Source organism: Antechinus flavipes, chromosome 3, assembly GCF_016432865.1.
Source record: "Antechinus flavipes isolate AdamAnt ecotype Samford, QLD, Australia chromosome 3, AdamAnt_v2, whole genome shotgun sequence".
Lineage (NCBI taxonomy): Eukaryota > Metazoa > Chordata > Mammalia > Dasyuromorphia > Dasyuridae > Antechinus > Antechinus flavipes.
In genome coordinates, this window is record NC_067400.1 from 52,249,148 (window position 1) to 52,261,565 (window position 12,418).

General features: G+C 33.1%; 1 protein-coding gene and 1 long non-coding RNA gene across 10 annotated transcripts in view; one reads left to right on the plus strand and one right to left on the minus strand.

The window, feature by feature from the left end:
- The window catches only part of TRIP12 (thyroid hormone receptor interactor 12), a 170,774-nt gene that overhangs the window by 52,656 nt on the left and 105,700 nt on the right, over positions 1-12,418 (plus strand). The gene's annotated exons all lie outside the window — the stretch shown is intronic.
- LOC127553011 (uncharacterized) overlaps positions 9,482-12,418 on the minus strand; it is a 32,935-nt gene continuing 29,998 nt past the window's right edge. The window contains exon 3 of the long non-coding RNA XR_007951644.1: positions 9,482-11,040. This is a non-coding gene — a long non-coding RNA (uncharacterized LOC127553011). The remainder of the gene's footprint in view (positions 11,041-12,418) is intronic.

The following is a 12,418-nucleotide window of genomic DNA, read 5'->3' on the forward strand; positions in this document are numbered from 1 at the left end:
CTTTTAAATACATGGATTGATTTTTAGTAGAAAATGCAAAAACATTTGTTCTACTCTTGATAGTCCTAATATTTACCTATCGGATTATTTTGGAAGTGAGGGAGTAGAGGGAAGAAAGTATATCTAGATGACTTCCCCTGTCAAAAGCTAACTTGAGATTAAAACTCATTTTGGAAGATGTTCCAGTAGGTAATCGCTCGATTTAAATTATGGGAAGTTTTTTTTCTGATCTCCCAATTGCTGGTGCTCCAGACTACCTTATATTTAATTACTTTATTAATATATACTTTTATTAACTTATATGTACCTGTTTCTTCCATTAAAGTTCTTTACTGGAATACAAATATTCTCAGGATTAACACCTAGTATATGCATACTGATTGATTGGGAGGTTTTGAAGATTTCTTCATGTCAATAAACCTAAACCTTATGCTATCATTTTTTTGTTGTTCTAATTTCACTTCAAGTGTGTACCAGGAACTATGTCCATTTGTGTTCCTGGAATACAAATACAAAAAGGAAACATCCAGTCATCATGAAGCTTCATATCTAAAGAACTAATTGTTGCTTTGTCTCTCAAATGATTCCCCTTTTTTCCGAATTGATCTGGTAGGTGTGTGTAGTTATTTTCCTATTGTTTCTCCTGGCTTTGGGGATAGGTATTAGTTTTGCTTTTTTGGGGGGAATGAGGTTGGAATCTTTCAGTTAGTACTGTGCCTGGCTCATAGGTATTGCTTAGTGACTGCTGGTTTGTTCATTGACTGCTGAAAGAGGGGCACACTTTTATCAGAATTACTTCTAACAACCTTGTCTGTTTTACAGATGGACACTTAGCAGTTGTTAGAACTGCACAAGTATACAGTATTCTCATAGAATGCTTATCTCTTTGAATACACCGAGGCACTTTTGAAATAATTTATTAAAAATCCCGAGATCACTAATATGATTTTTGTCAGCATTTTCCATCTTGAGTCTTGAAATTTTTTAGATAATCAATCATTGTATTGCTGAAAAAAGTTAAGTCTTATCAAAGGTGATCATCACACAGTGCTGTATACAATGTTCTTGATTCTGCTCACTTAAATAGCATTGCTGAATATTATATACTTTATATGCATTATTTTATAACCTTTTGACATAAGTTCCAAATTGCTCTCCAGAATGATTGGATTACTTCACAATTCATTGGTGTCCTTTTAAAAGATGTCACTATCATTTTTAAATAACAATTTCTTTTTTTTGTAATAAAGGTATAATAAAAGTTGAATTAAAAACAAACATTTTGTTCATGTCTCACAAATTAATGTCTCAATCAACAACTTTGTGGCTATATTTTTTGCCTAGAATAGGGAACTATATTTCCCTGCCCTGTAGTATCAAGTTAACATTGATTTGAGTTTATCTATCTTTCATTTCTTTCTTCATTATCGCAAGCCAATCCATTGATTTTTACCTTTCTCAATTTTATTTAAGTAGGCCTATAAAGATATAAAATTTCCCCTTATTACCCCTTTGGCTGCATTCCACACATTTTGGTATGACTTCTCATTATTGTCATTCTTTTGGATGAATTTAATTGTGTCTATGATTTGCTGTTTCTTTCACCCAGTCATTCTTTAGGATGAGATTATTTAGTTTCCAAATGTTTTTTAGTCTATTTTCCCCTGGCTTTTTATTTAATGTAATTTTTATTGCATCATGGCCTGAAAAGGATGCATTTACTATTTCTGTCTTTCTGCATTTGAATTTGAGGTCTTATTTGTTAATATATGGTCAATTTTTATATAGCTTCCATGAATTGCTGAAAAGAAAGTGTACTCCTGTCTCCATTTAGTTTTTTCCAATGATCTTATCATACCTAACTTTTCTAGTATTTTATTTACCTCTTAACTTCTTTCTTATTTATTTTGTGGTTTGATTTATCTAATTCTGAGTGTGCAAGGTTGAGGTCCCTCTATTAAGTTTTTCTTTCTATTTCTTCTTGCAGCTCTTTTAACTTCGCCTTTAAGAATTTAGATGCTACTTCTTTTTTCATTGTTGAGATAATTGGCTTAATTGTATTCTTAGTTTTTCTTTCTCTTTTTTTGGCTTCAGTTTATTCATATCTCTCACCAAGTTCTCCTTGGTTCTTCATAGGGAATAAAAACATTCCATTCCTTGTTTCACAGTTTATTCCCAATCAGCAGGCATTCTTTTTGTTTCCCCCCTTTTTTTTATAACCCCAAAGCAGTGCCATAAATATTTTGGTATAATCTGGACCTTTTCCCTTTGTGTTTTAGTTTTATTTTAGTTATATGCCTAGTAGCATTTCTGGTTTTTAAAGGGGGGGTGTATTTGTATAGTTTAATGACACTTTGCAGAATTATGAGTTGTTTTGCAGAATAGATAAATCAATCTACATTTTTTTCCCCCCATAGCTCCTCCAGACAATATACATTTCTTCCCCCATAACATCTTCAGCATATCCCTTTTCCATCTTTGTCATCTTGGCCAGTATTCTGAAGTTGAAATTAAAGTGAAATCCCAGTTTTAAATTTACATTTCATATAATTGTAGAGGGCTGAAACTATTGAGTCGATGCACTGAGGTCAGGACAGGGAGCACTTGAGGCTAACTACCGATTGGACAATATTCTATGGGCATATGCTTGGAAAATGGTCCTTCTCATTATCCTGTGCTGGCTGGATGATTGTTGTATACAGAGGATTGTAGGAGGGACTAAGGGGTGTGGAGTAAGACTAGATAGAGTCACTTTGACCAAGAGTAAAGACTAAGGACTTTTGCTTATTCTGTCTCTAGCTGATTCTAAGGGATCCAGGGTGCTAATGTAGTCATCATAATTGGTTATAATTTCATAATTTCTTTTGAAAACTGCCTTTTTGTATCACAAAGTAATCTAGGCCTTATTGTCACTTTAAAAAATATTTCTCTTGTCTTCTGTTTTTTTGTTGATTGATACTTTTATTTTAGGTGTTTTTTATTGATGAAAAAGCTTTTTTTTTTTTTTTTTTTTTTTTTTAAAACCCTTTATCCCAAAGTTTAGGAATTATTCCCTTCAAGGTCCTTTCTTCAAAACATTTAAATTTGTTTTTAATACCAAAAAATTGGAAAAAACTTACATAGCATAATACAAAGAACATTCACTATATGAAATGATGAACCTCTATTTCATAGTATTTAATTATTTGGGAAAAAAACTATAAATACAACTATACATTGTTTTCTAAGCTATCCTGTTTTTCTGTGCTTTCTTCTGAGGTTTCTTTTGTAAAAGCATAATATACAAATTTCTGTTTTATCAGTTTTTTCTCTGGAGGTGGATAGTATCTTCAAAGTGTCTTTGTAGGTTGATTTATAATGCTCATGGTAACTTAGTCATTCACAGTAGTTCTTTAAACCATATCTGATGTTCTGCTTATACTCATTTCATTCTTTATTATTTCCTGTTAAGTCTTTCCATGTTTTTCTAAAATCAACCAGATTATAATTTCTTCTTCTTTTTTTTTAATTATAGCCTTTTATTTACAAGATATATGCATGGGTAATTTTTCAGCATTGACAGTTGCAAAATCTTTTGTTACAATTTTTTCTCCTCGCTCAGATGGCAGGTTGACCAATACATGTTATATATGTTAAATATAATACATGTGTACATGTCCATGCAGTTATTTTGCTGTACAAAAAGAATCGGACTTTGAAATAGTGTACAATTAACCTGTGAAGGAAATTGAAAAATGCAGGCAGACGAAAATAGAGGGATTGGGAATTCTATGTAGTGGTTCATACTCATTTCCACAGTTTTTTTGCTGGGTGTAGCTGGTTAAATTCATTACTGTTCTATTGGAACTGATTTGGTACATCTCATTGTTGAAGAGGGACACGTCCATCAGAATTGATCATCATATAGTATTGATCATCATGGCATTTGATGATCTCCTGGTCCTGCTCATTTCACTCAGCATTAGTTCATGCAAGTCTTTCTAAGCCTTTCTGAAATCATCCTGCTGGTCATTTTTTACAGAACAATAATATTCCATAATATTCACATACCACAATTCAGCCATTCTCCAATTGATGGGCATCTACTCAGTTTCCACTTTCTGACCACTACAAACAGGGCTGCCACAAATATTTTTGCATATACAGGTCCCTTTCCCTTCTTTAAAATTTCTTTGGGATATAAGCCCAGTAGTAACACTGCTGAATCAAAGGATATCACAGTTTGATAACTTTTTGAGCATAATTCCAAATTGCTCTCCAGAATGGCTGGATGTATTCCCAATTCTACCAGCAATGCATCAATGTCCCAGTTTTCCCACATCCCTTCCAACATTCCGCATTATCTTCCCCTGTCATTCTAGCCAGTCTGACAGGTGTGTAGTGGTATCTCAGAGTTGTCTTAATTTGCATTTCTCTGATTAATGATGACTTGGAGCATTTTTTCATACGGCTAGAAATAGTTTCAATTTCTTTGTCTAAGAATTGTCTGTTCATATCCTTTGATCCTTTATCAATTGGAGAATGGCTAATTTCTTATAGAGACAATTCTCTATATATTTTGGAAATGAGGCTTTTATCAGAACCTTTGACTGTAAAAATGTTTTCCCAGTTTATTGCTTCCCTTCTAATCTTGTCTGCATTAGTTTTGTTTGTACAAAAACTTTTCAATTTGATTAAATAAAAAATTTCTACTTTGTAATTAATAATGACCCCTTTTGTCATAAATTCCTTCCTCTTCCACAGTTCTGAGAGGTAAACTATCCTATGTTCTTCTAATTTATTTATAATCTCATTCTTTATGCCTAGCTTATGAATCCATTTTGACCTTATCTTGGTGTACGATGTTAAATGTGGGTCAATGCCTAGTTTCTGCCATATTAATTTCCAATTTTACCAGCAGTTTTTGTCAAACAGGGAGTTCTTATCCCAAAAGTTGGGGTCTTTGGGTTTGTCAACCACTATTTGTCCTTTGAACCTAACCTATTACAGTGCATCTCATAATTTCTTATAGAACAATAATATTCCATCCCAATCATATACCACAATTTGTTCATTCATTTTCTAATTAATGGGTATCCCCTCAATCTCTGGTACTTTGCCACTTCAAAAAAAGATGCTATACATATTTAGAAAATGAAGATCTTTTCCCTTTTCTTCTAATCCTTTTTGGAAATCAGTTTAATAACTCATTGGGCATAACTTCAGATTATTGTTGGAGCAGTTCACTTCACAGTTTCACTATTGGTGTATTAGTGTCCCAATTTTTTCCATGTCCCTTCCAATATTTGTCATATTCCCCTTAAGTTGTTTTAGCTAATATAATAGATGTGATAAAACAATCAAAATTGTTTTAATTTGAATTTCTTAAATCATTAAGATTTAAATTTATTTTTTTCATATTATATTTAATTTTGATTTCTTTATTGAAAAACTGCTTGTTCATATCTTTTGACTGCTTAACTGGGGGGGGATATGACTCATACTCTAATAAATTTGACAAAGTTCTATGTATTTGAGATTTGAGATCTTTATTTGACAAACTGTGTATATAAAAGTCCCCCTCTCCAACTTTACCAACCCCCAGTTTTTCTACATCCTACTTCTCTTACCTACATTGGTTTTTTTGTGTACAAAACCTTTTAAATTTAATGTATGTTACAATGTTGTCTCTTGTTTATTCATAAATTCCCCAATTCATGTCTTATATGTTCCATGTTCTTCAATTTTCTTACGAGATTTCCCTTTATATTCATTTTGAATTCATATTAGCAAATGGTATAAATGGTCCATGCCCAATTTTCTACCAGATTGTTTTCCAGTTTTCTCAATAACTTTTATCACAAAGAATTCTTAAATGTAAAGTACTTAACATTTGTCAGACACAAGGATGATCATTTACTATATACTTGTATGTCTCTTCTGTTCCACTGATCTGAAGTTTTTTTTTTTTTTTTCCATTAACAAAGTTTTGATAATTACTGTTAAAAAATTAATTTGTTTGGTATTCTTCTCCTTTTGCTTTTTAAATAAATTTATTATTATTATTATATTAGCTCTGCCTAGCCACGAACAATTGGTATTTCTCCAATTATTTAAATCTTACTTTATTTGTATAAAAAAGTTTTTAAAGTTATGTTCATATAGTTCCTGGGTTTGTCTTAGCCAGGTATACTTTCAGACATTTTATGCTATTCAGAGTTGTTTTAAATGGAGTGTTTTTCTTACTGTTCCTTCTTGTAGGGTTTTGTTGATGGCATAAAAATGCTGACAATTTATGTGGATTTATTCATATTTAACATGTATTGGTCATCCTGCCATCTGGAGGGGGTCGGAGGAACGAGGGGAAAAATTAAAACAAAGGATCTGGCAATTGTCAATGCTGTAAAATTAGCAATGCATGTAACTTGTAAATAAAAAGCTATTTTTAAAAAAAGTTTTATTGTGGTAATTAGATGGGCCTATGGATATATAGAGCATTGGCCCTGGAGTCTGGAGTATATAAGCTCAAATTAGATTGCATGCACTTGTTATTGAATCCTGAGCGAGTCACTGAACTTGTTACCTGGGGGAACAGGGGGAGGAAATCATAATAAAATAAGTTTATTTAGATAATCTTTTTTTTTTCCTTTTTATTCTAAAAATCATTACCTCATAGTATTTTATTAGCTTAAAAAACTCAACTCTTAGTTTTGTGGTGTTTTGACTTTTTTTGAATTAATCTTATCTTTAATTTTTGGGATTTCTAATTTGATGTTTAATTGGAGATTTTAAATTTGTTCTCATTTAAGGTTTTTTTTTTTTAATTTTTTTTAAATTTCCGATTCATTGAGCTTTTCTTTCTCACTTATTGCCGTAAGTACTAAGAGATAAATTTTACAGCAATTACTACTTTTGATGCATCTTATAGGCCCTTATTTATATTTATTTTTTAATAGCTTTTTATTTACAAGTTATATGCATGGGTAATTTTGACATCGACATTTTTGGCATTGACAATTGCCGAACCTTTTGTTCCAGTTTTTTCCCCTGCTTCCCCCCACTCCCTCCCCCAGATGGCAGCTTGACTATAATACATATTAAACATGTTAAAGTATAAATTAAATACAATATAAGTATACATGTCCAAACAGTTCTTTTGCTGTACCAAAAGAATTGGAAATTTTTCTTTCCTTTATAAAATTACAAAATAAAGAATAATTTTCTTTATTGCCAGGATTATATAGAAGTCTAAGGTTGTAAATTAAATTGGAAATTGAATAGTGGAAATTCTATGTAGTGGTTCATAGTCATCTCCCAGAGTTCTTTTGCTGGGTGTAGCTGTTCAATTCATTACTGCTCTATTGGAACTGATTTGGTTCATCTCATTGCTGAGGATGGCCAGGTCCATCAGAATTGATCATCATATTGTATTGTTGTTGAAGTATATAATGATCTCCTGATCTGCTTTTTTCGCTCAGCATCAGTTTATGTAAGTCTTTCCAGGCCTTTCTGAAATCCTCTTGCTGGTCATTTCTTACAGAACAATAATAATCCATAATATTCACATACCACAATTAATTCAGCCATTCTCCAATTGGTGGGCATCCACTCAGTTTCCAGTTTCTTGCCACCACAAAGAGACCTGCTGCAAACATTCTTGCATATACAGGTCCCTTTCTCTTCTTTAAAATCTCTTTGGGATATAAGCCCAGTTGTAAAACTGCTGGATCAAAGGGTATGCACAGTTTGATAATTTTTTGCATCGCATAGCTTTTAATATTTGTTTCATTATTATCATTCATTTTAATGAAGTTATTGTCTTATATGGCTTGTTCTTTAAACCACTTTTTTTTTTCTTTTTCTTTTTGCTGAGGCAATTGGAGTTAAGTGACTTGCCCAGGATCACCCAGCTAGAAAGTGTTAAGTCTCTAAGAACACATTTGAACTTGGGTCCTCCTGACTTCAGGGCTGGTACTCTTATCATTGTGCCACCTAGATGCCCCCAAATCACTCATTCTAAGATTGGGTTATTTTGTCTTCAGTTAACTTTGCCCTTAGACAGTCATTTATTAAACAAAATCTTTATTGTAATGTGAAAATTATGTGTTTAATCTGCTTTTCTACATTTATAAAGGTTGAGGCAATTGGGTTAAATGAGTTTCCCAGAGTGACACAGCTAGTGAAGTACTAAGTATGCAAGGCTAGATTTGAACTCATATCTTTCCTTCTCCAGGGCTAGTGCTTTATGTGAATGTCATTTAGCTGCTCCTAACAATAAAGTTTTTGTGTTCCAATATTTGGTCATTTTTTTGTAAAAATGCTATACAGTTGAGGAAAAGGGATATTCCTTTTCATTTTAATTCAGTTCCCTCCAGTATTAGTCATATTTAACTTAGAGATTCTTTGAGAAATCACGAAACTCCTTTTAAGAAACAGTTTATAGCACTTTTAAAGAAAAGTACCAACATTCGACCTCTGTTAATACTTGGAAGCAGGACATGTATTGCCGGAGGTGTCAGAAGGTTGGTTACTAATGTGTCAAAGACAAAAAGAGTGATAGACATGGGCCATCAGATATTCCACTGTAGCCTTAAAATTTCAGGAGAAAGTGAAGGGCCCCCAGCATATCTAGTGTCCTTTCTTTTACAGACATTTTGGAGAACATAAAAGAGGGGCACAGAATGGGTGGGAGGCATGGATGGGTTGATCTGTTTCATTGAAGGAAATGCAAAAATAATAATGATCATAGCTGTTTTAGTTTTGTGCTTCTTTTTTTTTCGGGGGTAGGATTGGAAGGGGGAATGGGGATGACACAATGAGCAATTCTTTCTTTTTTTCTGTATAAGTGCCTTGTAGTTGCTGCCATATTTACTTGAGGAAAGTATTAGTTTGATATTGGATTTTCACCTTTTTTCCCCCCTTTTTCATCTTGCTGCATTTTATTGAGAAATATACAACACTTTCTTTACTTTGCAATTTTTTTTTTGGGAAAGGTTTCTGTAATTGTTTAATGCTTAGCTTTTAATTTCAAATATGTTTTGCTTTTATGTTAAGGTAAATTCCATTCTTCGTATGTTTTTTATATCTTTTGCCAAATGAATGCTGAATTTTATTTAAGGTGCTTTTATTTATTGATAGGTATTTTTGTGTTTGTTTTTTTAATTGCTAATTTAATTTTCTTTATTGCCAGAATTATATAGAAGTCTAAGGTTGTAAAATGCATTGTAATTGTAACCTATTTAATCCTTGCAACACCCTTGAAAAGTGGGTGTTATTATCATCACCATTTTACAGTTGAGGAAAATGAAACCGGCAGTCCTTTATGTGATTTGGAGTATCTTTTCATAAGACCATTGTAATGTCTTGTATTTCTTCTGAAAACTAATCATGTCTTTTAACTGTTTAAGGGAACTTATGTCAATGCAGTACCTGTATAATTTCAATGCTAGACTGGATATGGATATAAATTTTATTTTTTTACTTTGTAGACAGTATTCTTTCGACACAATAACTTGAATAGTGTTTCCTTCCTTAGAGTTTGAATAAGGGATAGAGTCATAAAGTCTTAGTTTTATTTTCCTCCTCTGATACTAACTTCATAAAGAACTTGCCAGTCCTTTAACTCTTGAATGCTTAGGGGAAAACATTGCAATTTAGAATGTGGGATAGACCTGGATAGAGCTCAAAGAAAGTTATTTAACCTCATTGAACACCTTAGAATTTAGCTATAAAATTCCATATAATCTGGCTTTGGTTTAGCAAGTTCTTGTTTCGGAACTTGTTTGCTCTTGATGGGAAATCTGAAATGACCTGACATTGTCTGTGAAGCATCATTAATTTGTAGTTCCAGGCTTTGTTAAAATGAATACTTTTTTAAAAATAAAAAGATGATTATTACTAAGAAGTTTGAAGCAATGGAAGGTCTGATTACATGTCATCCTAATCAGAATCACACTTTGGCTCTAAACTAATTTTTGCTTATTGGAACTTAAATTCATATCAGTCTATTCTGTCAGCTCTCAAACTTTTTGCAATTGGATTTCTCTTTGTACTTCCTCAAATGAAACTGTTTTCTTAAGGATCTTTAGTGATCTTTTTTCTTACTGCTAAGTCTTTTCCCTCCCCCCATTCCCTATTCCCAGTGCTGCTTGATTTCCGTTGTTGGAGCTTATATTTTGTTACCACCTCTTCTAGGTATTCCTCTTCTCCCTGGAGCTTCCTAACAACTGCTTTTTGTGGTTCTGCTTGCCTGGCTAGTTCTGAGTTTATTCTGCCCTCTGTATACAGAGGCTTTATTCTCTTTTTTATATTCTAGATTGTTTTGTGTGAGCTTCCATAGGTTCAGATTTTATCTTCAGAATTTACAGTTCTGAACAATTACCCCTTCCTCTCCCAAACAAACAGAAAAACCAAAAGCAGGATTTCTTCTTTGAGGTTTACTTCTCTTTATCTCCTCTACCTGTGATTTATCTTCTTCTTACCACTTATGCCATTATCACCTTTAATCAAGCCTTCCTTGTTTCCCACAGGGAACTATTGTGCACTATTCCCCAATTGGTCTCCCTGACTCCAATATCTTTCTTCAGTCTATCCTTCCCATATTTGCCAAGTAGTCTCACAATGTCAATGATTTATGGACAAGAAGCTTAAGTGGCTTCTTTAACAAAACTCTTCAATCTCATTGTAATATTTTTAGGTTGACTATGTCTTATTCTCCCTCACAAAAAGTTTATGGTTTCCTTGATCTTTAGGCTCTGTTCCTGGTGCCCAGAATGTTCTCCTATCTCATTTCAACTTGGGTTCTCCAGAAAATCTTTCATGAGCTTGTGTTAGTTCCCTATTCTTGAAATGACTATTTATTGTGTACATCTTTTATTTGCTCTTTTCTTTGTCCACAGGCACAACCTTCCTTATCTCCCCTTCCACTCAAGCTTCTTAAAGGGAAAGAGATTTTGTTTTTATATCCCCTATTACACTGCCAGTTAGTAGATATTTAGTTCTTGCTCAGTTGATTTATGGACCGTTCCTAGAATGACAGCACCAGTCCTCTGTGATTTGTTGCTGCAGACAAAAAGAAAAATAAATTTCTGGATATTCTTAAGTAAAGAAAATCTTATCTTTATATACATTAATTAGTTTATAACTTGGAGTTACCTCTTTATAGTTTTCTGGTTCGTTTTATAGAAATTTTAATAGAAGTATACTTAGTGAAAAAACAGCTTAAAATAGTCAAGAGATAGAATGAATGGTTAGCTATAAGAGAATAATCTTGAAAAGATATTAAAGAATTAGATGTCGACAGACTTGTTAAGTTGATATGCCAATATAATCTTGTTGTCTGTGCTAGGCACTCTACTAATTGCTTTACAAATATTATTTCACTTGAACTTCCAATTAACTGTTATTTTATTAGATTATTTTTAGGTTAGGTATTTTATAGTTAAGGAAAGGTAATTTATAGTTAAGGAAATTTAATTAAGATGCTTTAGGCCACACAGCTATTCATCTCTTTGAGTTCAGACCTGAACTTGGGCCTTCTAAATTCCAGGGTTAACACTTTGCATACCTGGCTAGTCATCATAATCACATGGAAGTCTTCAGTATTCGTAAAGTCCAGATTGTTCAAAACATCTTAATAGGCATTGGGGAAAACCAAGGCAAAATTCAAAAGAATCTTTCCTGTCAAGTTGTTCCTTTCTTGATGGAGAGAAACAGGGAGAGGAACAAATGAAACACAGATGAGAGGTGATAATTGAATGCCAGGAGCACTAACAACTAATGCTGTAAAGGCTTTTCATAAGATGGAGCATCAAAGATGCATGCCAAGCAGTGGCAGGGAACTGCTAATGTAGGGACTGTAGCTTTAGAGATTGAGCATTTAGTCTGTTCTTTCCATTTTCCAGGTGGGAAAATGGAGGCCCAGAGCAAAAAGATTGACTTAACTAGTTACACAGGTTGTAAACAGCAGAGTCAGGTTTTGAACTAGGCTCTTTGGCTGCAAATTCAGTTCTCTTTCCAGTCTTATCAGAGTTGCTTATGTGGATAGAGAAATTGACAACTTAAAAGATTCATGACTTCAAACTGAAGGAAACTGAGGCTCAAGGGAAAGTAAGCGACAGCAAATAATGGGTCTTGGATTCCAAAATAGAAGATGACATGTAAATCAGGGATTGATTCTATTTGGTTGGTTAAGGGAGGGCAAGATTTTTCCCCTTAAGAGAGGAGTATCTGAGAAAGAGAGATTAGACATAGGGTCAAATGCTCAAGAAGGACGAGAAATAAAAAAAAGAATCAGATTTTACAGCCAGAGATCATTGATAATTTTGTAGGAAATAGTTCCGGTGTAGTGGTTAGGTCAAAAGGCAAATTACAGTGTTATGAAATGAGTGAGAGGAGAGAGAGATGAGAGAGACAGGGGTGATGAAAAGTAAGTTTAAGT